Source organism: Emydura macquarii, unplaced genomic scaffold (genome assembly GCF_026122565.2).
Source record: "Emydura macquarii macquarii isolate MOO-44397 ecotype Brisbane River unplaced genomic scaffold, CSIRO-AGI_Emac_v2 contig_1483, whole genome shotgun sequence".
Classification (NCBI taxonomy): domain Eukaryota; kingdom Metazoa; phylum Chordata; order Testudines; family Chelidae; genus Emydura; species Emydura macquarii.
Window position 1 is genome coordinate 15988733 of NW_027131620.1, and position 27711 is coordinate 16016443.

Below are 27711 nucleotides of genomic sequence, written 5' to 3' on the forward strand. Positions count from 1 at the left end.
AGGGGCTGTCATTCTTGTCAATTTCATCGCTCCACTAGAGATGTGAAAGCCGGGACACAGGCAAGCTGCTGCTCCCAAACTCCTGACTGGGACTCAGGGTGGAGTGGGGATGGGTCCGTGTACTACATTCCAATGACAAAAAATTGCATTAATTATACCAGTGATTTTTAAACAACATACTAAAAAAAGGTCAACAGTAAGGAATGCCAATTTAACATTTTTTAAAATTGATTGCATTAACAGTAACTGCGATTACGTTATATTAATCTAATAGAATTTGATTGTAATTAAGGACTCTGAAGAAAGGATGGTCATTACTGGCCATAACTTGCATAAAATAGGCAAAGATGTGAGGCCACTATAGCTTTGTAAAAGGGATATACTTATTCTTCCCCACAAGCTGTTGTGCCTAAAATCTTGGCTTACTTCTTTTTTCCCCAAAAATGTAGCATCTAGGTATGTATGAAAGTGAAGGCAGTACATTTTGAAGGAGGCATACAGTATCTTCTGGAACTATTTGTTTGGGCTTTTCTATTCCTACCTGTGTGTTTCATTTTCCCTGAGACTTGGGCCACATCTATACAACAGAGGCACAGCTACAGTGCTACAGCATAGATACTTCCTATATGAATGGAAGTGGCTTTTCTGTTGATGTAGGTAATCCACCTCACTGAGAGGCAATAGCTAGAAGAAATCTTTCCTAGCTGCGGGGGGTGGGGGTGTTGGTTGGTTGACCTAACTACCGTGCTCAGGACATGGCTGTTTTCACAGCCCTGAGCAACACAGCTAGGTAGGTTCAGTAAATTTTCAAGTGTAGACCGGGCCTTTTACTTCTAGCTTTTCCATGTCCCATGTGCTGTTTGAAAAACAACAAGACTTTAAAATGCCTTTTTCAATTAATTTTAATATAACAAAAACTTAAGAATCCTACAATAGACAGTATAATAAAGACTGCTTAAACAGCCAAGCGGGGTAAAGGTGGGGGAATCGATGGAGAAAATTGGTCATAAAGATAACAATGGCACTACTCAAAAACACTGATGTCAGACTTCAAAGCCTTTCAAAAATTATATTATCCATGATTATTGGTACAGAAGTTTCATGCCATTTTAAGAAGGATTTGGGGTCATACTGGAAGTACGTATAAGAGGTCAAGGTTGCTGAATGCAGAAGAATGGGTCACATCTTTCCTCTACCAAATGCCAGAAATTTTTGTAATGTTTTGTTCCAGATCCAGTTGCTTCCTTGTTTGTAGATAAATAACTAAAGAGTTACATAATTTTACAACATTAGGAAGCAATTTTGTGAATTTTTATAAACTCTGCTAGGGAAGTGACTGGACAGAACTGCTGATTATTTCTTATTCCATGCATCTTTAGTGCCATATAAATGGGTCAGTTAAACTGCATTTTAGATTAAATAAAACCCTCAGATTAGGGAACCAAATAAAACATGTTAAAATAAATGTTCAAGGAAGAAATCAAGAATGTAAACAAATCAGTATTATCTACTTTTGTTAGATATGTTATATCTAGCCAATTTCCATTTAGAAATGGAGGTTTATGAGTATCCCATCACATGGTCATATCTAACACATTTTATATTTTATACATTAGATTTTGGTGTTTCTTAGTCACGCTAATCATCAATTTAATGTATTAGAATTGTGTGAAAACTTGCAGAATACATACAAATACTGACTGTGCACTCATGCCATTCCTACATGTTCCTCCATGCCACTACAGCTAAAGTACATCAGTATGTATTTCAATTCCTTCTGCGACTTTTTCTAATTTGTCATTAGTGTATTGTATTCAGCCGATTAAACAAACATATGCCTACATGGTACTTTACAAGGAGGATCCCTGCCCTAAGGATCTTACATTCTTTGGCCCAGTCAACACAAGGGATTTTTAGCAAAAAGAAATTCCACTGATGCTACCACTAGTTCAGCAGCAGCGGCACTGGTGGGAGCTCTACTAGCACAGACAAAGCTGCAGCAGCTTCCAGTGTTTTTGTTGCATTGTCAGTTAAGCCTGATTTAATTAACACTGTGATAAAAATGGTAGAAGCCCCGGAAACCTTCTACTTTAGGCCTCCAGCCAGTGGGGTGTTTTTGTTTTTTTTTGGTTTTTTTTTAAATAAACTTCCTTGCAAAGACACAGCCTATGAGTAATAGGTTATGCAAATATTGGTGTGGGTGAAGGCAGAAGAGAACAGGAAATCTATTAAGATGGAGACAAGTTTTAATTTATGAAACTACTCATCATGCATGCTAGAACTCCTGAATTAAAAATAATGGAGCCAATAGTCTCAAGTCTTATTGCAATTTTTGGTATTTTCTAGAAAACAGTTTCTAGGTTTTTCCACTCCAAATAGCCGTCATGTGATTATGCATACTGTTTCCCTATTAAGCCAGCCTGGCAGAAAAATACCTCCAGCCAAACAATAGCAGCAAGAAAGGTGTGAACTATCTACCCCTCCTCCCCACTACCCACAATTTGCCTCACCGTGGTCTTAAACTTCAAAGCATAGTTGGAACCATTTCAGTATTAAATTATTGAGAAACTACTGAGTCAAAGCATTTTAAAGAAATCCCTTTTATGCTCAAACACTTGACCCCAGTCTCGAATTACTCCATGATGGGCTGTTTGCTGAATATTTTCCAAAGCAGACCGTATATTCTGGAAGACTGAAAATTTCCTTGTCCCTTTATCCTTGGCATTTTCTCATTTTGTTTCACAATCTGTCCTTCCTCTGAACAAACTGGCTACTTGTTTTATTACTATGGAAGTCACCTCACTGTGAGCTGTGGAGTTACAAGACCAATTATAGTACTAGAGACCTATCCTGGGCAGATGCTTCGTGTACTGAGGCTAAGAACCATGGGTAGATGTTTGATCCATTGTTTTTACCTCTAAGATCTAGTTTTTGTTTTATACTCTGGCAACATCTGTATAACGGTCATGTTAATATTTTGAATTTGAATACTGTATGCTAAAATCACACTAATATTTAAATCATCATACCATTTTGGAAGACAAAAAAAATTATAGAAAATAAGCAGTGCCCATGGAACCGAGGAAAAAAGCTTCTTGTAATTTGAGTCATAGCACTCTGGTATGATCAACTGAGAAAAATCTTATTGGGAGAAATCTCCCAATCACCCACAACAGTTATCCTTTGAACTGTACTTGTTTTTGGCATTACACAGTGCCTACATCATCGGAGTACTCCAGAAATTACGAAATTTGCCAGACATCTACTAGTCAAAAAATTCTAGACACAGGTAGATTACATGAGTTGAAGGAGAACCCCCAACCCTTCAAAACTATCAACTTTCATGGTCTCCATACACCCTTGAAGAACTCCAGCATTGAACTCTTGAATGCACACTGAAGTCAGTTTGTATTATGGATCTTTTCCAAGTTAGTAAAAACCAGTCAAACCACTTCTCTGTCCTCCCTTGTATTTGCATACATGTATCTCTAATATGAAAGGGTTTTTTAAAAACAAATGTTAGTAAGACTGATCAGCTTTCTGGTGTGTTATTAAGCTATAGATTATAACTATAGCCGAGCTGGTTATAGAGCTCAGTTTAAGAACTCTGTTTAAAGGTTGACTCTTCTAAATGCTCTAATCATGTGCTTGGTTACTCAGATTGCCTTGAAGTTTGGTGTGCCTCATCAGGGCATAATGTAGGCTTAATGATCCAAATTTGGGGTCATTTGACTTAGGGATTCTAGAGATATAGCCCCATGAAAACAACAAAATAAAACAACTGCTTTAAAGTTCATTGATTGCAAAAAATGCTGGTAGAATCTACCATGGGACCAAACCATGTCTTGAATCACACCACAAATGGTCTCAATTGCTTGACACTTACCCCAGCTCATACATGGCACCCCCAACTAACCCTTTTGTGGAACAAAACTGAACAGGGTATTTGAAAAAGAGGCACACACCCCTGAGTAGTGTAGAGACAGCCTCAGACAATAGGGTCATAACAAGGTTCTCACTTTTTTTGTTTTTAATGCTGATTTAAAAGCAAAGCATCTCAGATATTTGTGGCGAGTTGGAGTGATACAACAGCACTAGGTTTATCCTGTGAAAAGGAGTTAATGCCAATGTCATTGTACAGGCAGTGTTCATGTGCCACATTTAACACAGCATTATGCACCAAAAAATTAAAGGAATTAGTGTTCTTAATCTCAGTTGGGAATCCCAGGTTTTATAAATTAGGCAGTGCCAATTCCCAATGGGAAAGCATAGTGGTAAGTTTCAGGTGAGTTTCAAACAATAAGAACACTTTTGAGACATTTATATGTGAAATAGCTTGCCTTACACTAATAATGAAAATACAAAGTGTTCCTGTTATCGCAACAGAACGGGTTCCAGTACTAAAGCAGTGGGGGGGGGGGGGGGGAGGAGGAGAAGGAGGGGGGGGAAACAGGGGAGCGGGGGTGGCACATGAAGCACCAGAAAGCCCAGTCTGATAAGCACACAGAGAAGTTTGTGGTCACAGGCATGGCTGCTGGGGTGTTTTTTTTTTTTGTTTGTTTGTTTGTTTTTTATGTTGTTCCCTAGATGTTTGAGGGCACACAGGTAAATAGAAAGATAAAGATCCAATGATCCAGCATGGACAGATGGTAGTGCAGCAAACACTAAGAAAGCTTTTTATGGTCTGTCTTCAGAAATGAGCCACTGACCAGTATTTGGAACCTAAATATCTTAAGACAGAAAGCTTCCAACGTTGCTATTAAGTCTGAGACATTTTCAGAGGCAACAAGCGGAACACCACTGAACACAACTCAGTGTGCACTGGGGCTGTTAATATAAACCTTGGAATGAGGTTGCCAGGTTTCAGAGCTCAGGCTATTTCAGCAGCCAAAAGGTATCTCTGTCAGGGAACCCATATGAAAGAATTCAGAGCCAACAGAGGTTGTTCTAGGTTCTACTGAGCCTAAATTAAATATCAGCAAGTTCCTGAAGTAAACTAAAAAGTAAATATCACCTTTCAGTCATATTAGGAGATCAGGCTAGGAGACCCAGATTTCAGAGTACTAACTCAGCAATCCAGAAAGATCAGGATACTATAGTAACATTTATTTAAAAAGCACACCCACACAGAATAAATAGTACCATGTTCCCAGAGAGATCAAGGATCCCAGCACCACTTCAACTATTTTAGGACCTCAGCACCAAATCTAGAACAAGCCAATGGTACTGAGGGACATTGTGCCTAATGAGGACCTCAGCACAGCATCAGCCATGCCAGAACTGCAGTGCCAAATGAGGTTGACCTGGAGGATCCAGAAACTCCGATACTAAGCACAACATCAGGTCAACCCAATGACTTCAGTGCCACTTTGATGATGTGAGGACAGTGGCACCAAAATAGGCAGACCTAAAGACCTGGGCACTGGATTCACCCAGACAGAACTAGGGGGAGGGACTTGGCTTAAGCTAGGCACAGAGCAATTTACAAGTGGATCTCCAAAGTCAATACTGGACATATACTTTGCCAGACATAGTTGACAGGCCTGAGGAGCCTCCCCGCACTTCAGCAGTAGCATGTGAAGTGGCTCTTGAACCCCTCTGAGTCATCCAGATGACACCAGTGGGTAGTGTTTCTTTATTCTTCTGATTGAAGGAAGTCTGTGTTAACTAATTGTTTAACTAACAAGAAAGAAAAAATAGCTCCAAAAAAGGGGAGGGAGAAGGGGGGGGAGGGGGGAAGAAATCAAGAGGGGAAAAAAGCCAATGAAAATGTAGATGACACTGCACTCAATTCAAACTTGCTGCACTATATCTTCAGCAATTAAAGAAAAGAACTGAAGGGAAGTTGGGGTAACTCCCCCCTTTTATGACCTCAAAATCCCCCACAAGGGAGAGAAGGGGACAAGTGGTCCCCCCCAGACGCTCATCACTAGAAAAATCCCACAGCTCAACACCACAGGCACTATGTCCCAGAAGTAGGAATATGCAGAGGCCGCTCAGGGTAGGTCTCCATAGCAACTAGACACCTGTGGCTGCCCAGCTGGCCCATGCCAGCCTATGTGGCCTCAGGCTGCAGCCCAGGCTCTGGGACCCTCCCATCTTGCAGGGTCCTAGAGCCCAGGCTCCAGTCTGAGCCCAGAAGTCTACACTAATGAAAGAGCCCCGCAGCCTGAGCCCTGCAAGCCCAAGTAAGCTGGCACGGGGCAGCTGAAAGTGTCTGAGGGTATGTCTACACAACAGCTAAAGACCTTTAACTGCCCAGAGTGATAACCAGATGAGTTATTTTCCTACCTACAGAGAGGAAACACCATATGCAGAACTGTTGAATGATTTAAATGGCAAACACAACTAGACTATGAAACAGGTAACATTTTGTTTATAGATAAAATTGAAATAAACCCAACCATCACCTAACCCAAATCCTAGTATAATTCATAATATCTCCATATTCAGAGCCCTCTAGCTAAATAAGGCATTTGGTCTTCTTCCAGTGTTCAGCTTACACCTTTAAATTATTAAAATTAAGTTATAAAGTAATTTAAACAGCAGCATATAGCCAATCCACCAGCCAGAGGAAGAGCAAATGTCAAAACTTTTTGGACATCTCTTTTTTGATCCTGCAGATGTTTCTTTTAGTCCTATTTAAAACAAATAGGAGTTTTGTATAGCTGCTTGTATTGAGGTACAGAAAGGAGGCCATGTAAACAGAAATTAAGGGAAGACCTGCATAAAGCTGTCTCAAACAAACATTTTCTTTTGAATTAGGTCCTTTTAAATATCCTTGATGTTGCTAATACACATCACATGTGTTTCACTGTCACAGTCACCGAGATATTGTATAGGCACCAGCAAATGCTGAAGTATTTTTATTGTTTATAACCTGAAACACCAAGGCAACTGTCTAAAGTATAAGGACAACTGTTAACCAGAAGTTTCTACTGTGTTCTTACCTCTGTTACTGAAGCACTAGAAGTTCACAATCAAGAATGGAAATAAATGTTCTTCTACTAATGGAAGTATTCTATCTAAGAAATGCCAGCTCACAATCTTATCTTTTTCTGCATCTAACCTTCAAAATGAACAGGTACAGCGGTGGTAAAATCAAAGGGAATTGAGAAGTGTAGTGAGCTCCTCTACTAAACACAGAGAATTAGCTTCCTAGGCTTGGTCTACACTGGCAACTTAGGTCGACAAAGACACTTAAGTCAACTTCCTTCCACCCGCGTCTACACTGGCACCACTTAATTTGAAATAAGGTGCCTGGAAAATCGACTTAAGACCACCTCTGCAAGTGGTGTAGCACCTAAATCGAATTTGTTAAATAATTTAGTGTCAGTATAAATTAAATTGAATTAATTGACCTCCGGAATGTATCCCATGATGTACTGTTTTGACCACTCCGGACAGTCGCGCTGTGCTGCTCAGTGAAAAGCCTCCGGTGTCGACTGCGTCAGCAGGGGCACTCTCCCACTCCCAGGAGTCGTGCGAGGCTCCCTGTTCAGAGATGCAAGCACCAGAGAAGACTCGATGTGCCGGGTTCAGTGCATCTCCGCACTTGACCCTACCCATACCGACAGTGCAGGGGAGTGTCTGCGCTCCACTTACTGCTTCTTCAGCACCGGTGATGTTGCTCTGTGCTGAGTCGTGGTTGGTGCCAGTGGTGCACTCTGCACTGAGGTGACACTCGGTGCAGAGGTGGAGCAGGCTGGCTCGGATGCCGTGCGGAGCGCTGCCTCCACGAACAGGACTTTTAACCTGATTTCTCGGTCCTTCTGAGTCCTCTGTTTAAAAGCCCTGCAGATCTTGCATTTTTCTTTTCTGTGTGCTTCCCCCAAGCATTTGAAGTCACCAATCATGGGGGTCACTGAGTGAGAGGCACATGGCTTGAATCCTGGCAACTGGGGCATAGCCCAGCCGCTCTAAGTCCCCTTAGGGACTTGCTTATCTAACTACACTTAACAATCACTTAACTACTTAAAACTAAACTACTTAGAACAACAGTTCAAACAAGGGGAATAGTACTTGCACAGAACAAGGCTAGTTCCAGCAACCGCCATGGGCGGAAAGAAGGAACTGAGGAGGTGTAGGGCCAGCAGTGTCTCCTATACCGCGGCATGTGCGCGGGACTCCAGGGGGCACCAGAGCCAGCCCTATGGGGTCTGCTAAGGGGAAAAAAGTTCCGGGAACCATGCACGGAGGTGTGTACTCACCTATAGTGGAATGGACATGAGCAATCACTCAAAGAACATCTGGTACTGGCCACAATCAGACAAGGTGGAAAAAATATGGGAATTCCTGACGCTCTACACCCACCTCCCAAAAAAGATTTTAAGGGCTTTTTAAACCTCAAAGGGTGATTAAATACTACCTTCTCAGGCCACATTGCTGCTGACAGGATAGGAGAAGACAGCCCTGTGACTATCAGCTTCTTCTACAGGGCTTGCTTAGTCCCGTAAAGATAATTCCATATAGTGAAACAGGAACAGCCATATTCAAACTACTCTGTGGTGAATGCAGTGATGTAAGTTTTTATGAAAGTACTGCATCTTTAAAATGAAGGCATCTAGGGGTCTGCAGCAGCCAGCTATGGCACGGTTATCATTGCATTTTACTTCAGATATCGAATATTCTCCCCCTATATGGAGAGACTTTCCTTTACTTTAGCATGCCATCCACACTGAAAAACAAATTTAACTAAATGTGTAAAACTGTGTACTTTAACTTCATAGGGAGTAAGCTGGTCTGCCGTAAAGAGATGTCTGTATTTGAGTGCAAATAAAAACAGCTGTCAAAGAAATTCCCAAGAAGTTCCCAAAACTGTGGCCCATGGAACACTGGTTGGCAGTCAGCTGAGAAAATGTAGGTCACATAACCTGGAAACAAGGAGAGCTAGTGCTAACCAGGACATCTCGGGGGGGGGGGGGGGGGGGGGGGGAAGAGAGAGAGAGAGAGAGAGAGAGAGAGAGAGAGGAGGAGGAGGAGAGGGAGAGAGAATGAGTGAAGGAGGAGAATGAGATTAAGTGCAAGAGGTAATAGTCAACTACTGTTTTCCAAAAGCAACATTTACTGCATTAGACAGACAGACAGCTAAAGAAATACTACTTTCCCATGTGAGTAATTGCTGTAGCATACAGATGGTTGTCATACAGTCACAGTAGGAGGAAAGGTGGGCCAAAAGTGTGTGTTAAGAACTGATCCACAAAGAAGAGTCTGAGAACACCTACTGCTCATCTGATGTTCTGCTTACACAAAGCAGCTTTTTCCTAATGGATCTGTCAGTGAATGAAGATAGATTAGCTAATAGATGGAAAATGGTAATGTTTTTGCTCCAACTCACATTAAAACTAAAATTTGAAACAAGTGGCTACTATTTATTCTATTCTGGACATATAGCCAGCCTTAAACAACAATATAGAGGTGCACATAAGCTGACATACAAATAGTAATGTGCCGTTTTGTATCTTTGACATGAGACAATTCCTAGAAATCTGAAAAAAAAACGTGTTCAGATAATAGCGCGACTGTTTCAATCCCCATAGCATAGGATCACCTTAAAGGAAGAGTAGAAAAACCCATATTCACATGGATGTCTTCTATTTTCTGCATGTGATCTAAGAGCCAGTTCTATGCAGTCAGGTTAACCAAATGTTAAACAGGGGAATAGAAATAAAGTTTATTTTTTTGCAATTAAATTTAGTAAATAGCTATTGTATCACTCTAGTTAAGTAAAAGCTGCAGCTGATAACATTGCTAATGGGAAGTCTTTTTAGATGTTCAACTGCCTGTACAACAGAGAAGAAAATACAGTTTCTATCTGGTTTCTTGAGCCTACTATGAAAGACCACCACTCCCTTCAGTAGAGTGAGATTTTAGTTTAGTCTTTCTCCAGGAATGTTTTGTTAAGCCAGGTTAAAAATATTAGGAAAAACTACTTGGACTGTGTTTACACAAAGTTGTTAACACACCAATCTTTTAGTCTGGTGAAAGCAAAAGGGTTCCAGCTCACTGTATCACTTTTTCAAATTATTTAGACTACAGTACAGGATAAATTAATGACTACATTCATCATTAAATAAAGACATAGCTTCTCACTGCAAGTATCAGAAGTTGGTGGATAAGTTGTTGCTATAGAAGTAGAATTTTTTTTAAACTAGCAGCATATTTATTAAACTACACTGAGTAGGAAAAAAGTTGATATTCTAGCAAGTGAGGTGTGTTATTGAGCCCGTCTAACATACACCAAGTAATCTACCATAAACTTACAGTGGAGTGTTTGTTGCTTCCTTTTGTTAGAAGAAAATCAGATACACAACCAAGATAATCAAAATGGTCTTGCCACATTTTGCTCAAAATGTATTTTCTCCAAGGATTCTTCTTTTGTTTTTCATCCTAACAGCGGACACATTTTCCTCAGAGATTTTGCTTTCGATCTCCTCTGCTCCAGTACTCCACTAGTGGCGATGGTTGGACTAATATCTTCACAAATACCAAAGAAAGTGGTATCTGACCAGCTGTGAGGGGGAAGCATTTTTAGTAGACTAGGCAGTTTAAGATCCACCCCCTCAATTAAGTGCTCAACATCTGAGAGAAAAAAATATATTAAAGACCCCCTCTTTCCCTTTCCATTATAGACTGATGAAGCTTCTATTCCCATTCTCTATTCCCACTTGTAGGGAGGAATCTAGAAGAGGAGACTATATTTCTACTATACTTAAGGCTGACCAAAATTGGCATTATATCCTGTTTCTTTAAAAAAACTTCCAATCATCCTTCCAAAAGATCTCCTCAGCTGACAGGCCAGGCATTCGTGGTAGAACAAGTCTGGTCTTCCATAGTTTTGTCAGAAGACTTCTTGGGGCTGACAGATAGTGTTTGTAAACTGTTGTAGCTTTACAGAAGTTGTGGTTGTGCTGTCTAATAGAGATTTTCTTCTTCCAAATATTTGTTCAGGCATTAGAATTAGATAGTCCCACAAAAGTTTGGCTAAAAATTCCCCTCCTCCCTCAGCCACTCACAACAATGAATTTCCATTAATAAGATTGTTGGGGCCTTGTAGTTTCTACAAGAACATAGAAACAAATTTTCATAGAAACAGTTTTGCCAAAAGATTGAATAGAAAAGTCAAACAACAATCATTCCCAGTCACCAAGGTCTAAATATATTTCTAGAGCAAGAAAAATTACCAAGTCTTTCAGGTCTTTATAGACCACAAAACTTATGTAAGTGATTCTGCTTTAACATACTTTTATAGCAAGCTTGATTGGTTTTTTCCCCCCCTCTAACCAATCTTTAACAAACAAAGCTTTTACTAGGAAAAATCCACACTTCTGCTCTGTATCTCACATCCACAGAAAGATCTTCTTAAATGAGGAACTGGAGTAACTGACAGTTTTGATGGCTGTGCATGAATTGGAATATCACTCTGCTGATATTAGCACAGAATAAGCAAGCAAGTTTTACAGGCCATATGCCACAACCACCATGTAAACAAGGTGCAATTTTTATCCAAATCAACTATTTTAAAAGTAAGACATTTGGTAAAAAGTAAGGAAGTAACTAGATTTTTGCGACTCTGATTTTGCAAGTTAGGTTTGTCCTCTTTTTAAGAAAAAGATCTATCCATATCTGGCAATTTAATCCTAAATTAAGAACCCTCCAGGAATAGTCACTCAACTGTTCACACACCCTTTTCTTCAATTTCTTATTGTTGAGAATTCCTTGAGCAGCCTCTGAATTTCTTGTGCATTGTTCAAACCTCACATAAGTCTTCCCCAACTAGTAAAATTTCAAGATTTAATCCTCTGAACTAGAACATAAAAGAAGCAGTGCCAGTTTACACAGAAGTTTCACAAATACAACTCTATTATTGATGATGTGTAGCTAGAGAAACTATTTAGAGTTTATTGAAATGTCACTCACATAAAACATCTTGCTCATATGCTGCAGAAAGATAGGAGGCTGCTTTAAAATATCAATTCCCTTCCCATTTCTCATATGGGATTGCACTGGCAAGAAAGGTTTATCAGCTGAAATAGTAGGTTTTCTGGAAAATACTTAAACCTGGGTTCTTGATGCAACACTGGGGAAAGAATAATTTAGACTATTAACATTTCTCCTCTATTACTTTTTCTTGGCTGTTCTCTTCGCAAGAGTCTCCACAGTCAGTAAGAACTGATAGAACGACATCAGCTCCCACTCAACCTAGCTTACCCAGCATACTAGATATGTTTCAAGGGTATATATTTAAGTTTGACAAAACCAGGGACAGCAGCAGAAAGGCTATTAAGCAGAATTTAGGTACAGAACAAGAGTCAGAATATCTGTTCTTGAGCATTCTTTCTTGATCTAAAAAAATAAAGTAAACTTGGGTAAGCAAGATAGTGTTATTCAAGAACCATGATCTATTGTTTATAAAACTAGTGTAGAATAATCTGTGTATTTAGATATGTTACTGTCCACCCAGATTTGACTGAACTTGTCAAAAGAACTGTAAACCCTTTGAGGAAAAAAGTTAGTTAGTTTCTGACACTTACTGTCAGACATTTTTACTATTTTGTCTTAACATGGATATTATAGCTATGAGAAAATAGTTAATGTTTTATTACTTGCAGCATAAAGTTATAATGCAGATGTGAACAGTTACTAGAGGGGGAGAATGGTGAAAATGAATTTTTTTCTCTCAGAGGGAAAACAGTATGGAATATGTACATAATAAAATGTATGCTATCATCAATGACATGGATATACACCACCATACTAAACGGGCTAAACTATGGAATTCAGGTAGTACTTGCTTGGTAGGTCTCAAAATTATTCCATTTGTGCCAAATGACTTATTTTAATTTCACAGAATCAGGATATGCATAAAGTAGCGGATTGCCAAGAATTAGAATATAAAACAACTGCCACTTCTAGTCAAAGGAGGATGTAATAAAGTATCAGAATTTATTAGGAAAGATTAAGTACATGAAGAGCCCTAGAAATACGGTATAGTAAGTACAATACCAAAAACTAGACAGTACACAGACTTGCAATATTCTACCTGCTTAATAACCGTGATTTCTGACAAGGAAGTAACTAGTTTTTCATTCAGCAACCCTAGCACAGGGTTAGAGAATACATTTCGGAAATTTTCAGCTATATACACTTACTATCACTTAGTCTTATGTACTATAAGGACAGGTACAGAAGAAGTGTTTGTTATTCAAAGTAGTCACACTGGTCACCTGCTAAAATGATTCGCTCTAAAAATAGGATAATGGCGGTTACTGAGAAAATGCTGCTGCTTCCCCCACTCCCCATCACAGAAATGAGATGTATCTGCTATGGCCCATAAAATCTGAATGTTAGTTTTGAGAGCTGCCAATTACAGAAGTTGTGGTACAAGCAGCTTGAGATGCAGCCTTCTGCTGCTGCTGCTTTAATCACTGTCCTGACTGCATCAGGAACGTGGGAAGTGGGACATTAATAGGGACAAGTTACTACGGAGAAGTTTTGTAAGGTGAAGCTATTACCTATTGTTAATGTTGAAGTATTCAGAGGCCCCAATCAGAATTAGGCACATTGTACATTGCACTAGGCAATGTACAAACACTGGCTACATGTCATTGGGTATGTCTAAACAGCAAGGAGGGTGGGCCTCAGAGCCCAGTCTCCAACCCCAGTGGGAACAGCTACATTGCTATTTTTAGTCTCATAGTGCCAATCTGAGTCATTTGACCCAGGCGCTGAGACTTGCTGCCATGGGCCTATTTTTTTTGGCATTGTAGACGAGCCCTGAGACAGTAACAGATGGTTAGAGTAGGCAGAGAGAAATAGTTAATGTCTTTACCTACATTTACAATTTTTAGAAAAAGATTATCTAGACCAAGTGAAAATAAACTCCATCTCCCACTCAAGTCATTGCTAATTGGCTGATTTCTTACAAAATTGACAGACATGATCTTGTGATGAGGTTTGAAGCAGAGAATAGCAGTTTATACAGATTAATTAAGCTATGCGTAGGTGTAGCTTAGAAAATGGCACAGAAGTGTGAATATATGACAGACATGGCAGTCTTGGAGAAATGGAGGAAGCTGGGATGACAGTGAGAGCAGACCCCTAGGGAGGGACAATCATGAAAGTTTGATGAGGACAAAAAAAAAGGCCTCGATATAGTAAAAGGAAAGAGTTAAATTGGGTTGATGTGGTCAGAAAGATGGGCAAAGGAGATTTTAGCCATTGTTTTGTATGGAATTGGTGGAGGCAATTAAGTAATCTAGACAGAAGATGAGGGCCAAAGTGAAAGCTTTGGATGCCTGGACAGAAAAGAGATCTTACAAGTTGAGTAGGTGTGGGAAGAGTTCTAGGATATGCTCACTGCTTGAGCAAGTGAGGCTAGACAGAGGAGTCAAAAGTCAGTAACAGGCAGGATGATATCAGTTTTTTGAGGGGCATCATCAATTCCTTAGTATTTTATTCTGTAGGTTATTACTGCATTTTTAGTAGTTACTATCAGTAACCATGCTCCTTACAGAATATATAAATTCAACATTAGTCCAAAGTACTCAACATGCATCTGCGGAACAAATGAGACAGTTCTAGTAAGACATGTCCCTTAGTATCTGACTTAAGCTTCCTATGTCCACCCCCCCACCCCCCCCCCCAAAAAAAAAAAGTCTCCCCCATGGAATTCCCAACAGGATTCATGGGGCAGAGAGAAACAAAGAGATGTAACAAAGTTCAGAGTCCCCAATACTGCAACAGGATTGGCATTGACACTGTAGCCCACAGGAAATATGATATGGGATCAGGGCTCAAATCACCTAAAGTTCCACTGATATGATACAATTGTTAAGTGAGTCTACGGCCCTTAATATAATAGAGAAAATCTGTTCTCCTCTTGGTTTTATAAGAAAAGTTCTCACATCTAGCTTTTGTTCACAAGGCCACTAAGCCGGTTAACAAGCTGAATCTTTTATTCACAACTATGTTGCATTCTACAACCACAGAAAAGTCTGGGAAACATTAAGATTTGTGGTCTTGTCTTTTTCTGAGACTGACTGTAGAACACGTTTTACTAGGTCCTATGTGTGAAAAACTTCAGGCGATCAGCTTACTCCAACTTGTAGAATAGATTTTTAAATTGTGACAGTTATTCTTAGATGAATGTGTCAATCTCTTCCACTGAAGAAATTCCCAAGTCTGATGTTCCTGTTAAGAGTACACGCTGAATAAGTTTGGCAGAGAGTCTGATTGGATAGCTAGCCCCTCAATATTTGGATCTTCAAGGAACACCAACATGCCTTCTCTACATATTACACTATACTTATTGACTGCTGTTCTCAGTTCTAGAACTCAGACTATTTACTACCATTTAGAAGCTAGCCAATGCTTCTCATTTCTTTATTCATTTTGATTGCTGTATTTTATTGAAAATTTAGTACCATTAGTTTCCAAATCATTGACTCACTATTTGAAAGCATAATAAGGAAAACAGTAAGTTAGTTTAAAACTGATGCTGAGTAAAAGACTGCTTGCTTAGGCCGGATACTGGCTACCTCTGATTTAAACCATAAGACTTCTATTTTCCCTGTAGTTCTCTAAATAAGAATTTTGTATTAATGTGTGCACATCTGACATGATTAGTGATATTAGCCTTCTAAGAAATACGTAACATTTCAAGTAGCTTTTCTGCTAAATTAAGCGATATCGAAACAGAATCATTACCTTTTATCCATAGTACTCTTAATCTAATTTAAGAGTTTGAATAAAACAGCAAAATAATCATTAACTGTATTATCTATTGGGTGTTGATATTTTGCTTAACAAAATACACACTCTAGAGCTATGACTGATGAGTGACCTTGAGGCAGCTGTGGAAGACAGTCGCCATAGCAACACACCACAAAAGTGGTTCATCCTCAGGGAAAGCACCAACATGCTGTATTGTATTGCATTGCTGATACAATAAATAGGTATACAGTAGCTCTACTGAAGCATTAATATACAGCGTAGATAACATTTTAAGTAACCATTACTTGTAAATGTTTTAACCACTTTGTTCCCAAAGCATTTACCTCTACCCTCTGGGGGTGGAAATAGTTACTTCCAACAAGGTAGCAGGACTTGGGTAGGCATATGACCAAAGTCAGGTCATTTTGATGCTCAACACAAGGAGTTAAGTTATTCCCTAGGGTCATCAGGTGCCAAAAACATTGGAGGTAGCAAGTCATGTCACTTTTGAACAAATTGCTTTAGCCAATGCACTGACAATATCTATAGATAAGAATTGAACTAATACCAGGCCTTTGAAAAGAGAAACATCTCCCCACTTTCCCAGTCCCTTAAATGAAGCCAGAATGAATGAGGTTTGAGTATTAGTATTTAAGCTTAGAAAAGAACTGACATGTGGCTCTATGCTGAAGAATGAGCCTGCAGAAGTGGCATTGTGAGGTCCCCATGTTTGTCTGACTCCTGATCAAATTTTACCTGTTTTTCTAATCAACCTTACAAACTCCCTGTAAGACTTGGACAACAACTTGCACTCCATTTCACTTATTGCTAGTAAGAAATTTTGCAGACCAGAAGATTCTCAGTAATACCTGTGCAATCCTATCTCAAACAAGAAAAAACTGACAATGTAATAGCCTACCTAAAGAGCATGAAAATAGTGATTAAAAGCCCTAATTTTAGGAGCACCACTGCTAAAGTGGTGTTTCTGAAATCAATTCCATTTCAGTAATTCTCATGTACATGAATTAACAGAATTCACCTCTTTTAATCCTACTATAATCTCATCCATAGACAGGTTTAATTGTGTTAGTTCCCAAAAAACATGTTTACTCTGTCAGAGCCAAACTTGGTTATTAAGAAATGTAAAATTTGCTAGACCACCCACTGAGATTTATTTTTAACTGGCAATACTTTAGTGAAGCCAAAAGGAGTTTTGTCTCATTCTTAAGTTAACTTCTACAGCATGCTGTAGAAGTTGAGAAACTTAAGATCATTACAGGCATTAGTAATTCACATTGTCATGTAGGAATACCAAGTGACTTCAGTCCCAGCCTCTTGATCCAGAGATTGGTGGGCCTGGGCATGTTGAGGAAATAACTAGAGGGAAGGAGATGGAGTTAAGAAGAAGATAAAGCATGCATTTCATGTTGATCCACAGCAACCTTAGCTCATTAACTTGCATTGACTTGCTTTAACCTGAGTCCTATCCATTCTGTACGTAGGACTATAGTTGAAATCTGGGACTTCAAACTCAGATGATTGTATAGCAAGCAAGTTAGGGGTTGAAGGAGGTCGAATACAATGTGGAACCTCAAAATTCCTTGCAGGGTAAGAAAAGCCTCAATATGATTTGACAGTAGAGCTGCAAACTGTTCCTTGAAGTTAGATCAAAACATATACTTCAATATCAAACACCACTATTGTCATCATTCCTTTAAAACTTGGAAATCTTTGGCTATCCAATGTAGTTAGTGGTTTTTGCATCTTACTCTTCCTATTTTATATCCTAACCTTAAAAGCTAGGTCTTGAAAAGTTTTTTTTTATTTATTTATTTATTTATTTATTTATTTTTTAAATCAGACTGGTATTCAACAGCACTACATTTGCTATCAAGTAAGTATTTCTGGTATCATTTTGGAAGGAAGAACTTTTTCCTCAAAACCAGAAACCACTTACAGAATCATTTACATAGCTTGCTTGTGAAAAGAAAAAGTATTACTCCCAAATGTAATTAGAAGTTAATTTGTGAGGAAAACGCTGTACCAAAATTCACAATTAGCAGCTTAGCAGGGTTTTTAACTAATATTTACACGGCAAAAAAAACAAGCCATATAAAAATTCCTGAGGGACAAAAAATGCTGTTTCCTAAAATAGAATTTGGCAAACTAGTATAGTTGACTCCAATGTGTTCACCTAGGTTAAGTACTAGAACATATAAAAATATTGTTGTAGCAACTGAAAGACCTGTTAATATTATATCTGTGCTCTTCTCGCTAGTCAACGCTGTTTTGTGGGCATTTGGATGGCTAGTTTAGACTTCACAAAATTGATTTTTTCCAATATAAAAGCTCAATGAACAAACCACTGAGGACTTTTCTACACTAGAATTTAGCAACAGATAGACAACACATTTGTACACGCTACTCTGAACCACAAGTGTTTGGAGTGCATACTCTTGGGACAGAAAGTCTGGACACTCCACAAGTTTGTCCCTAGGATAAGCCAAATGTGGAGTGTCTAGACCAACAAGTGTATCAGCTAAACCTAGTGAAGACATACCTGTAGGGTCTTGTCTTCACTAGGAAGAGAGGTTTTCTTTCCACATTAGTTATCACACAGCAACTAAGATATTAAAATCCTAGTGAAGACAACGCATTTTGTAGTTTCAATATGAGTTGGCAGATAAACCATAGACTCCACTGGTACAACAGAACAGTTTAACTGGAGAACATCCTCTAATACTTGTCCCATGCAGCATAACAAGTGTGCCTACCTCAGTTTCTCCTTCATCTAGCCAAGAGCACAATCTCTCTCATTATCCAATTCAAAGACCCACTTTGAGCATGACTTCATGCAGGTGAGCAATAGTCCCCAGAACCCGTGTGATCAAACCCATTTTTCCATTTCTACAGTAAACATTTCAAGACAGCAATTTTCCATTTCCTGCTCCAAAGATATCACTTCTAGGTCATCCACCCATGAGTCCACCATTAGGTTCTTGGTTCCCTTCTGCACTGGATCCGGGGCTCTGGCTCTGGATGACCAGTGTCATGACTTCTATCCAAACAGTCCAACAGCTCAGCCTTTCAGCCTGCCAGCGCTGGCTCTGTGGCTTTTTCAGCCCTCAGCACAAGTCTGTTCTAGACATGGTCAGACCTTATTTTATCAATTGCAAAAAAAAAAAAAAAAAAAAAAAAAAAAAAATTTACTCTTGCCACTAATCCACTTATGCAGTTTGTATTTGACTTTCAGTGCTGAGCAAGTTCAATATTTTCTAGCCACAACAGGCCCCCTCCCAGGCAGTTACAATCTCAATTTATACAGTTGGCCATATATTGGATCTAGCATTTGAGTTAGACTTATAACTTCCAGACAAGTGTCATGGACTGACCATTACCTCCTGCATTTTGAGGTTGGAGCAAGGGACCAGCTTTCAGAGCTTGTTCTTTGAGGTTAATGGAAGAAGATTGTTAGAGCCTTATAGAAAATGAATGTTTCTTCCGACAGCCTATTCTTGACTCGGTGGATTACAAGAGGTTTATGCATCATCCACTAGGTGGCCCCTAGGCATCCTCTTCTCTGGCTTTGTTTTCACAAGGCACCGTCACATGTAAATATCCTGCGACAAGTTAAACAAGAGGGTAGACAAAAGTCAATCAGAAATCTTGGGCTGAGGCAGATCAATTGCAGAATAAAGGTTCATTTATCTTACTAAGGCTCCACAAGAAGCAAAGAATAAATTGCCCTTCTTGCAGACAGCTCAATAGCAACCTCTGCTCAATGCGTAGCTGTGGTCAAATAAAGGAAAAAGCTATTCGGTTATACAAGGAATAGGATAGCGAATGCTAGAGAATATTAAAATGCTGTTTATACAAATTAATGTGGTGGCCTCATCTGGAAAATTGTGTGCATTACTGCTCACCCAATTTCAGAAAGGATATTGGGTAATTTAAAATCAGAGGTGGATTAGGAACTTCTGTTCTTGTCTCACAAGAAAAGAAACAAAGGGACATTCAGTGAAATTTAAAAAGGCGGGAAGTTCATCAGATAAAGAGGAGATATTTTTCCACACAATGCAATTAATTGTAGAAACTCATTTAGGCCAAGAATTTAATATTCAAAGAGGAACTGGACATTTAGAGGGAATATTAACAGGTAGACTTGTAATTCTTGACAAACTGTGAAAGATTAAATTTTATGCTACAGTGCTTAAAATAGCTTATTAGAGATCTGGATAAGGCCCAATGTGGCATTCTCTGAAGCCTCTTGTGCTGTCCACTGACTCACAGGCAGGATACTGAGCCAGAAGGACCTTAGGTCTGATCCAGTATGGAAATTCCCTGGTTTCCTATACTAAATGTTGGGCAGCAGATTTGTTCTGGGTCAGTCAGATTAACCCACTGTTAGGCCGGTTAATCCAAACTATTTTTTGCTCAGCAGCTGGTCTGAGTCCCTCCCATTGAGAGGAAATTTGTTATTTTGCAGATAAAACTGATCAGATCAGGGACAGCTGTCTGCTTCTACAGATGCAGAGTAAGATTACATGGAAAGGAATGCCAAGTCTTCTCTGTTGGTGTTTCAGTTGGTATCAGTCCATGAGAGACTTTCATGCCACAAATTGAGCTTTGGACCTATGTCCTTCTGGGCTAGTGAATCTATTTTTGCTGCAGATTATTTAGCACCTCTCAGAGGGCAGACTGCCTATTCCTCTGAAAAATGCAACAGGGCACTCTGCAAAAGCCACTGGTTTGCTAGAGCTTCTTAGGAAGGCTGAGGGTTTATTTTGCTTCTGTAGTTACACCCCTCCTGCCTCCCATTTTTTCTTCTTTTTAATTGCATCATTCTGGTCAGTAGTATCTATATGAATTTAGAGTTTAACAGCTGCTAGGACACCTAGTTCAGTTCATATTGACCATTCAGATACAGTTTAATATATACAAATTAAAGCAGATCAAAATGATTGGCTAACAATTGGGGGTGGGGGAGTATGTGAAATTCAATAGGAAAGGTCCGTAGTGCCAGAAAGGAGGCAAGGTGCACTCACTATTTAAGCAGTGAGAGCATGTAGCAAATACAGAGAACTTTTAAAAACATTAGGAAGTGCCCGGGAGGGGAGGAGTAAATCCAACAGAAAGTAACAGCTTGAAAGTACCAAAAAACAAATATTAAGCTATTGAATTTATGTTTTATTTCCACTGCTGCATCTCAAACTACAAAAATTATGTTTGAAGTGTACTACATTAATTATTTTGCAAAAGTTAATTGGATATATTCTATAAAAAATATTCAGTTAACAGTATAGGAGTGTTTTTCAAAACTAGTTACTTTCAGGGTGGATTGAAATAATCAAGGCAATTTAAATCACAGAAAATCATTGATTTAAATCAAGTTTCCCACTGATACTTCTTCACACTGGTGAAAATCTGATCACTAGAACATGTTAATTTACAACTCAATACAGCATTTTACTACATCTAGGAGGGTATATTGTGTAATTTTTTAGATTCCTAAATCTTTAAAAATCAAGTTAATAGTACATAATACTCATTACCTGTGTCAAGCTGCAGATGCAGCAGCAGCACATTAGAAATGGTGAGAACTAAATCACACACACAAAACATAATAGCACTTATATTTTATTAAGCTAAAGCTTAAATGATACATAAACATTTCACATTTGCAATTGCAGCGGTCTCCTGAGCTGCCAGCTGCCCTTAAACTTTTTAATTTTCAAATTTTATTGACAAGTCATCACAACACTAACCGTACACTATCCTTAAAACTTCTACAACTAGCTCTCATCTTCCCCATTCCCATTTTTATTCGTAGACTGAAACAGAAATACGAGTTTTCCTGCTTTTTCAATTCCCAATCGATGTCTTAGCTTTGAGAATACCAAACGATTAAAATGTTCTCTGTGCCTGAAGAGGAAGCTACTGCTGTGAAAAGTTGGCTTAGCAACTGAAGGAACTCTGTTTCAAGGTGCCTGGCTAAGGATTTCCACCAATTCAGGGGAGTGACTTTGTCCAAATCATCATCAGTAAACATGTACTGTTTAAATTGTTCTGCTCCAGCCCTGAAATGTATTATGACTGGCATAACTGAGGAGTGATTTTGAGATGCCCATGCCATGGCAGCAGCATCTTCTTCAGAAGTTAGGCGTCTACCTTTATATCTAGGGTCGAGAATGTTCACAAGAAAATGAGGTGGAGTTGGTGCTTGATCCATTTGCTTCTTTATTGCCTGCAGTTTAACTTTCTGGTGAGGTATTTCTTTCTTCAATGTCTCTTGAAGTGCCTTCCAAATTTCAACAGTACCAGCAATGCAGCAACAATTTCTCTGAAGTTTAAAGCTATGGATATAGGCATCAGTATACTGCGAATATCCTCTACATTCCTCTTTAATCCAACGTTAGATACTTTGGATGAGATACTTCCATCTATTTTATCATGGTTTTCTGCACAAAGTTTTGAGAACAGGCCAGTTCTTAATAAATTGTTCAAAACAATCAACCACAGAATTCCATTCAACATCTTGAGGGAGGATTCGTTTGGAATCTCCTGCTCTCTTCAGTGAAGCTGAAGCAGAATGGTTGTTACGGAAGTCTTTTGCGACTTCAACAACATTTTCTTTTATTCCTCGAGAAGACGTGCTTAAGTCTTTGGCTAAAAGATGCATTAAATGGGCACTGCAGCCATAAATTAAGGAGCATCCTTCCATTTCTTCTAAGTATCTTCTCATCTTTGCCACGTTTGCAGCATTGGGTGAATACCAAACGATGAAAAAAATATTCTCTCGATGCCTTTAAGACAGTGTCTTAACTAACTCCTCTGCCTTGCTTGGTCCAGCTCCACCACCCCATAAGCAAAGAACAATCTTATCCAGCCTATGTCTTTCTTTGCACATGTGACTTTAGTCTGCTGAGAAACAAAAACTCAAAGCCCAGAACTTTCAAGAAGCAAGAGCTGGTAGTTCAGCTGGACAGACTAGAGCCATTAGTTCATTTTTATGAGACCGTGTTGGTTTAGCATGTTTGTGATGAGACTTAATTGTAACTTATTTTTTAAACAGAAATTTAGTATTTTATTGATTTAAAAAAAAATTTAAAAATCCCATTAAAAAATCAATTTTTTAAATTAAAAAAACAAAACAAAAACCAAACATTGATTTTTATCCACCCTGGTTATTTTTATTCTTTTCTTGAACATATTACGTAACTGCCAATCAGATTTCCAGCTCTGCAATATAAAGTCCTTCATGTTTTAAATTATAGTCCAAATCGAAAACCTAAATTCCAAAAGGAAAATAAAAAAGGGATAGTAAGCTCAAAAATGAGCATTTACCCTCTACACAGATCCAATACCACCATCATTTTGTACATGTGTGTGTAATTACATACGAACATTGTTAAATAGGAACTTCGTGTTAACTAGAAGTGTAGATGTATTTATACCTTGCTCCTCGTAGAACTGGCTAATCATTTTATCACTGACTGAGTATCTTGAAATTCTATTGAGTGTGGAACAGCTGACTGAAATACCAGTGGCATAAGCATGCCTGCATATTGTCAAAGGAAATAGTGGAAAATTTCACAGACTTATCCATAATGTCTGCAGTTCCTTTCCTTATCTCTCTTCCTGTAAAGCTGTTATTAGACCAGGACCTCAAATCTATTTTTTTTTTAAATCTTGGAATTTCCACTACTTTAGAGATCTATACAATTTTTCTCAAAATGTACAGCCCAACCAGCTCCAGAGTTCTGCCTTGATAGAACCCATAATTTAAACAAGTTTTGTTGAGAAAAAAGCATTGCCAAGAGCAATAAATTCCCAGAGAACTGGACCAGAATATCAGATGTTTTACATAGCCATTTTGAAATAACCACCACCACATTGGGGGGGGGGGGGGGGGGAGAGAAGAGGAGGAGTAGTAATTGGGGATTTAGTAATTTCATTTAAAGTCCAGATAAAGCCAATATATTTTGAAGGGAGTTTCAAATGGTTTCCAGCAAGCTGTACATATGATACAGAATCTTTGGAAGCTCACCTAATTAGTACAGCTGTCAACAGAAAACCAAATATTGAATAAAGCAAACTGTTCAATACAGTAAAAGTCTTCTAGTTCAACCAGAATGTTCTCCTTTCCCTTAAAAAGGGCATATTGCTTAAATTCATAAATATAAAAAAGAGGGTCACTGTTTGTGAAGAGCTGTTTTGGACTTAATTTCCCTTAGACTGGACCTATGCTCTATCAATATGATGCAGGCCAACAAATATAAATATCAGCCCAAATGAAAAAAATAAAATCCTCTCTACTTAATTGATGTTCTTAAAAAACCAGTTCCAGATGAGGAGTTTTAATTAAAAATCAAAGCTTTTAAACAAGCCATAACATAAATAGCTGTATGTCATTGATTTACAAATGAGTAAATCTATATAACAATACAAGACACCATGCAATATTACCAGCATCTAAAACAGGAAGATTTTTATGTTATGTTTCCTCCTTTTATATTTTGATTTTCTTGCTTTAATAAGAACAATGAAGTTTTAAAAATGTCATTCCTACTTAACGACTAATTTTAGGCTGCTCAATTTACATATCTCCCATTAATCAAACTGAACGTTTAAATTATATAAAATAGCCAATTAAAAAAAAAAAAGTTAAAGAATTGCACATAAACATAGTAATTACTTGTTACCTATGTGTCAACACCAGTTACTGAAATCACACAAAGTAGAATCTCCTTATATTGCCAACTTCATTAATTGCATAAAAGCTGATGACCGCTCCTCACAGATATTACTGATAGTAAGATCTTAATTAAGACTGTGTAAACAAAAAACACACCTTATTGAATGTAGGTATATAGCAGCTATACAAAATACACTATATTGAATGTAGTAGTGTACTATGACCCCCAAAGTTATAGTGCAATTGACAAAATGAGTCAAATTACATAATGCTATCCTTGCTTTTTTATTGTCTTTGAATTCTTCAGATTAAAAAGAGCAAGACCACAATATTTCCCCCAGCCAATCCATTGTGTTGTGAATATAATGCATTGGGGAAAAAAAATAAGAAAAGAAAGGATGCAAAATATTGAACACAACACACAAAGGTAATGCACCATCTACTTAAGTCATAGAAACTTAAGATTGGAAAGCACCTCTGAATTGGATGCAGCCTTCTGTAATATTATTCCAACACACAAGGACTATAAGGAATGTCTCCCCCAGGTGTGGGAAGAAAGCCCAAAAGTACATCCCCAGGGGTGCCAGAAATTCACCAGGACTTTCAGAACAGACAAGCCACCAGTATAAGATTTAGAACTGTGTTTTTTCACCAAAGGAATACAAGTCAATCAGACTCAGGGAAATGCTTATGAGAGAGAGAGATAGGAAAGGAGCAGTAGAGAGCTGAATAAAACAAACCCTGCGTCATAACAGCAAAAAAGCCTTGGCCCCCAGTCACAAGCTGATGCACAACAGCCCAAGTACATTGCCATAATCTCTCCCCACCAAGTCACATAACAACTTAGTCTAAATGGTAACTCACAAAGCAAAGCTCAGAATAAAACAACTCATGCAGAACTTTATACACCCCTTAGAGACAGCAAAGTCCACAATGAACACTCAACACTGAAGACCTGACAATCACCATAAAGACTGTGAAATGTAGAAAGGTAACTGCCTCCATGTATCTAATGAATTACTATTACACTTTGGGATAAGAGCACAGAAGAGGCTTCTTGACTTCTTTAATTCTTGCATGAAGACTATACAGAAACCAATGCTGTGGAGACAGGCCAGATCTGCCGTCCAATATCTTTACTCTGCTCAACCTACAAGCTATGTGAGCAGGTAACAGTAGCATAGCACTAATAGCAGATGGGCAGCTGACTGATGACCAAGCCGATTTCTGTCTAAGACATTCATGTTGTGTCCCAGTAGAAGCTTAATTAGATATATTGAAGATGGCTTCAAAACCTGCAAAATTATAGGGGCTGTGTTCATTAATCTGTCCGCAGTCTAAAACAGTAAACTATTGTGTATTCTATTGATATTAGTAGGAATTTTGAGAAATGGCAATGAAATCTATATTTCATTGTCAGGATGGATGGTCAGAAAAGTTTGTGGAGAAAACTCAATTGAATGAATTGCCCCAAGGCTGTTTAATGTCTACACAAGTTAACCAGAATCTTCTAACATTCAAAGATTCATTTATGCGGATGGTCAGAAAGGTTTGGAGACACTGAGCACATTCTAACTGGCTCCCTGATTATAACTGGAAAGTACTATTGCACTTCATTCCTGAATGCCAACTCCAGCAAGACACATATGCAACTTCCATCTAAAACACTACCAGTCCAAGCAAAAACTCCAAATATCACAGGATGGAACCATCTGGGGTACCATTCAGTCATATTAGACAGAACACTGACATTCAAACTGCACATCAAGAAGCTGAAAAAAGTGAACTCAAGGAACTGTATACTTCAGAAATTGACCAATACAAAAGGGGAAGCTGACCCCAAAACAAAGAACAACCAATCATGCCTTGTGTTTTACTCAGTTGCATAGTATTGTGCCCCATTATTGTCACACAAGCCAGGTACACAAAACTGATCTTGTGATGATCCTTACTAGACTGAGTTCAATGACTTAGAAATCATCTCCCACATTGTCACTATACTACTTCACTGGGATTGCTCCACCATCTGTGAGGCAAGATGCATTCTGTAAAAGAGAGACAAGAACAGGTTCATGATCCAAAACATCTGTGTGGACACATTCCACCACCTGAAAGTCCAAAAAGAACTTCAACCTCTGAAAAAGCTTCCCTCAAAATACAACATGGACAGCTAAAGAGTAACAAAATGACAAGAATCCATCCCGGAGAACCTGGTCCCTTCAGAACAATTCCCTCTGGGCACTGAACTCAAATGAAAACACTAGTGTACCCTAAATCAAGCAAGATTGGGGATGATGCGACCAAGTGAAAGTTGATGCCCAAGTATAAATGTGGAAAGCATAAAACAGGGTTACTTACCAGTAACTGTTGTTTTTCAAGATGTGTTGCTCATATCCATTCCAATATAGGTGAGTGCGCATCACCGTGCACTGGTTCCCGGAACTTTTTTCCCCTTAGCAAGCCCCGTAGGGTCAGCTTAGGTGCCCCCTGGAGTGCCGCGCTCACGTCGCGGTATATGAGGTGCCGCCAACCCTGCAGGCCCTCAGTCCCTTCTTTCTGCCGACTCTGACAGTGGGGACGGAGGGTGGGTATGGAATTGATGTGAGAACACATCTTGAAGAACAGTTACTGGTAAGTAACCCTGTTTTCGCCCTTGAGTGATCGCTCATATCCATTCCAATATAGGTGATTAAATAGCCATACCTTGGAGGTGGGTAGGAGTCAGCGTCAAGCAGCTCTCATCAGCATGGCCCTGCCGAAGCCCGCGTCCTCTTTTGCCTGCTGCACAATGGCGTAGTGGGACGTGAAGGTGTGAACCAAAGACCAGGTCACTGCCTTGCAGATGTCCTGGAGGGGCACTCTTTCCAGGAAGGCCGCCGCCGAGGCCTGGGCTCTGGTTGAGTGCGTTGAAACAGCTTCTGAAAGCGGCACCTTCGCCCACTCGTAGCAGATCCTGATCCAGGCGGAGATGCATTGGGTGGAGACTGGTGAGCCTTTCATCCGGTCCACCACTGCCACGAACAGCTGTGTCGACTTCAGGAACGGCTATGTCCGCTCGATGTGGTAGGTGAGGTCTCGTCTCACATCCAGCAAGTGCCATCTCCGCTCCTCCTCTGAACCATGCAGTTTAGGAAAGAACATGGGGAGGAAGATATCTTGGTTATAATGAAACTGGGACACCACCTTAGGCAGGAAGGCCGGGTGGGGTCTCAGCCGCACCTTGTCTTTATAAGAGACGGTGTAGGGGGGCTCCGAGGTCAAAGCTCTTATCTTGGAGATCCTCCTAGCTGATGTAATGGCCA

The 27711-nt window shown here is 39.2% G+C and overlaps 1 protein-coding gene across 21 annotated transcripts in view; it reads right to left on the minus strand.

The window, feature by feature from the left end:
- NCOA3 (nuclear receptor coactivator 3) overlaps positions 1-27711 on the minus strand; it is a 152570-nt gene that overhangs the window by 111153 nt on the left and 13706 nt on the right. For 3 of the 21 annotated variants that reach the window (XM_067554283.1, XM_067554282.1, XM_067554281.1), the window contains exon 2: positions 19113-19334. The exons of the other annotated variants lie outside the window; for them this stretch is intronic. The gene's annotated coding sequence lies outside the window, so the exon portion shown is untranslated. The remainder of the gene's footprint in view (positions 1-19112; positions 19335-27711) is intronic. 21 annotated transcript variants of the gene reach the window in all.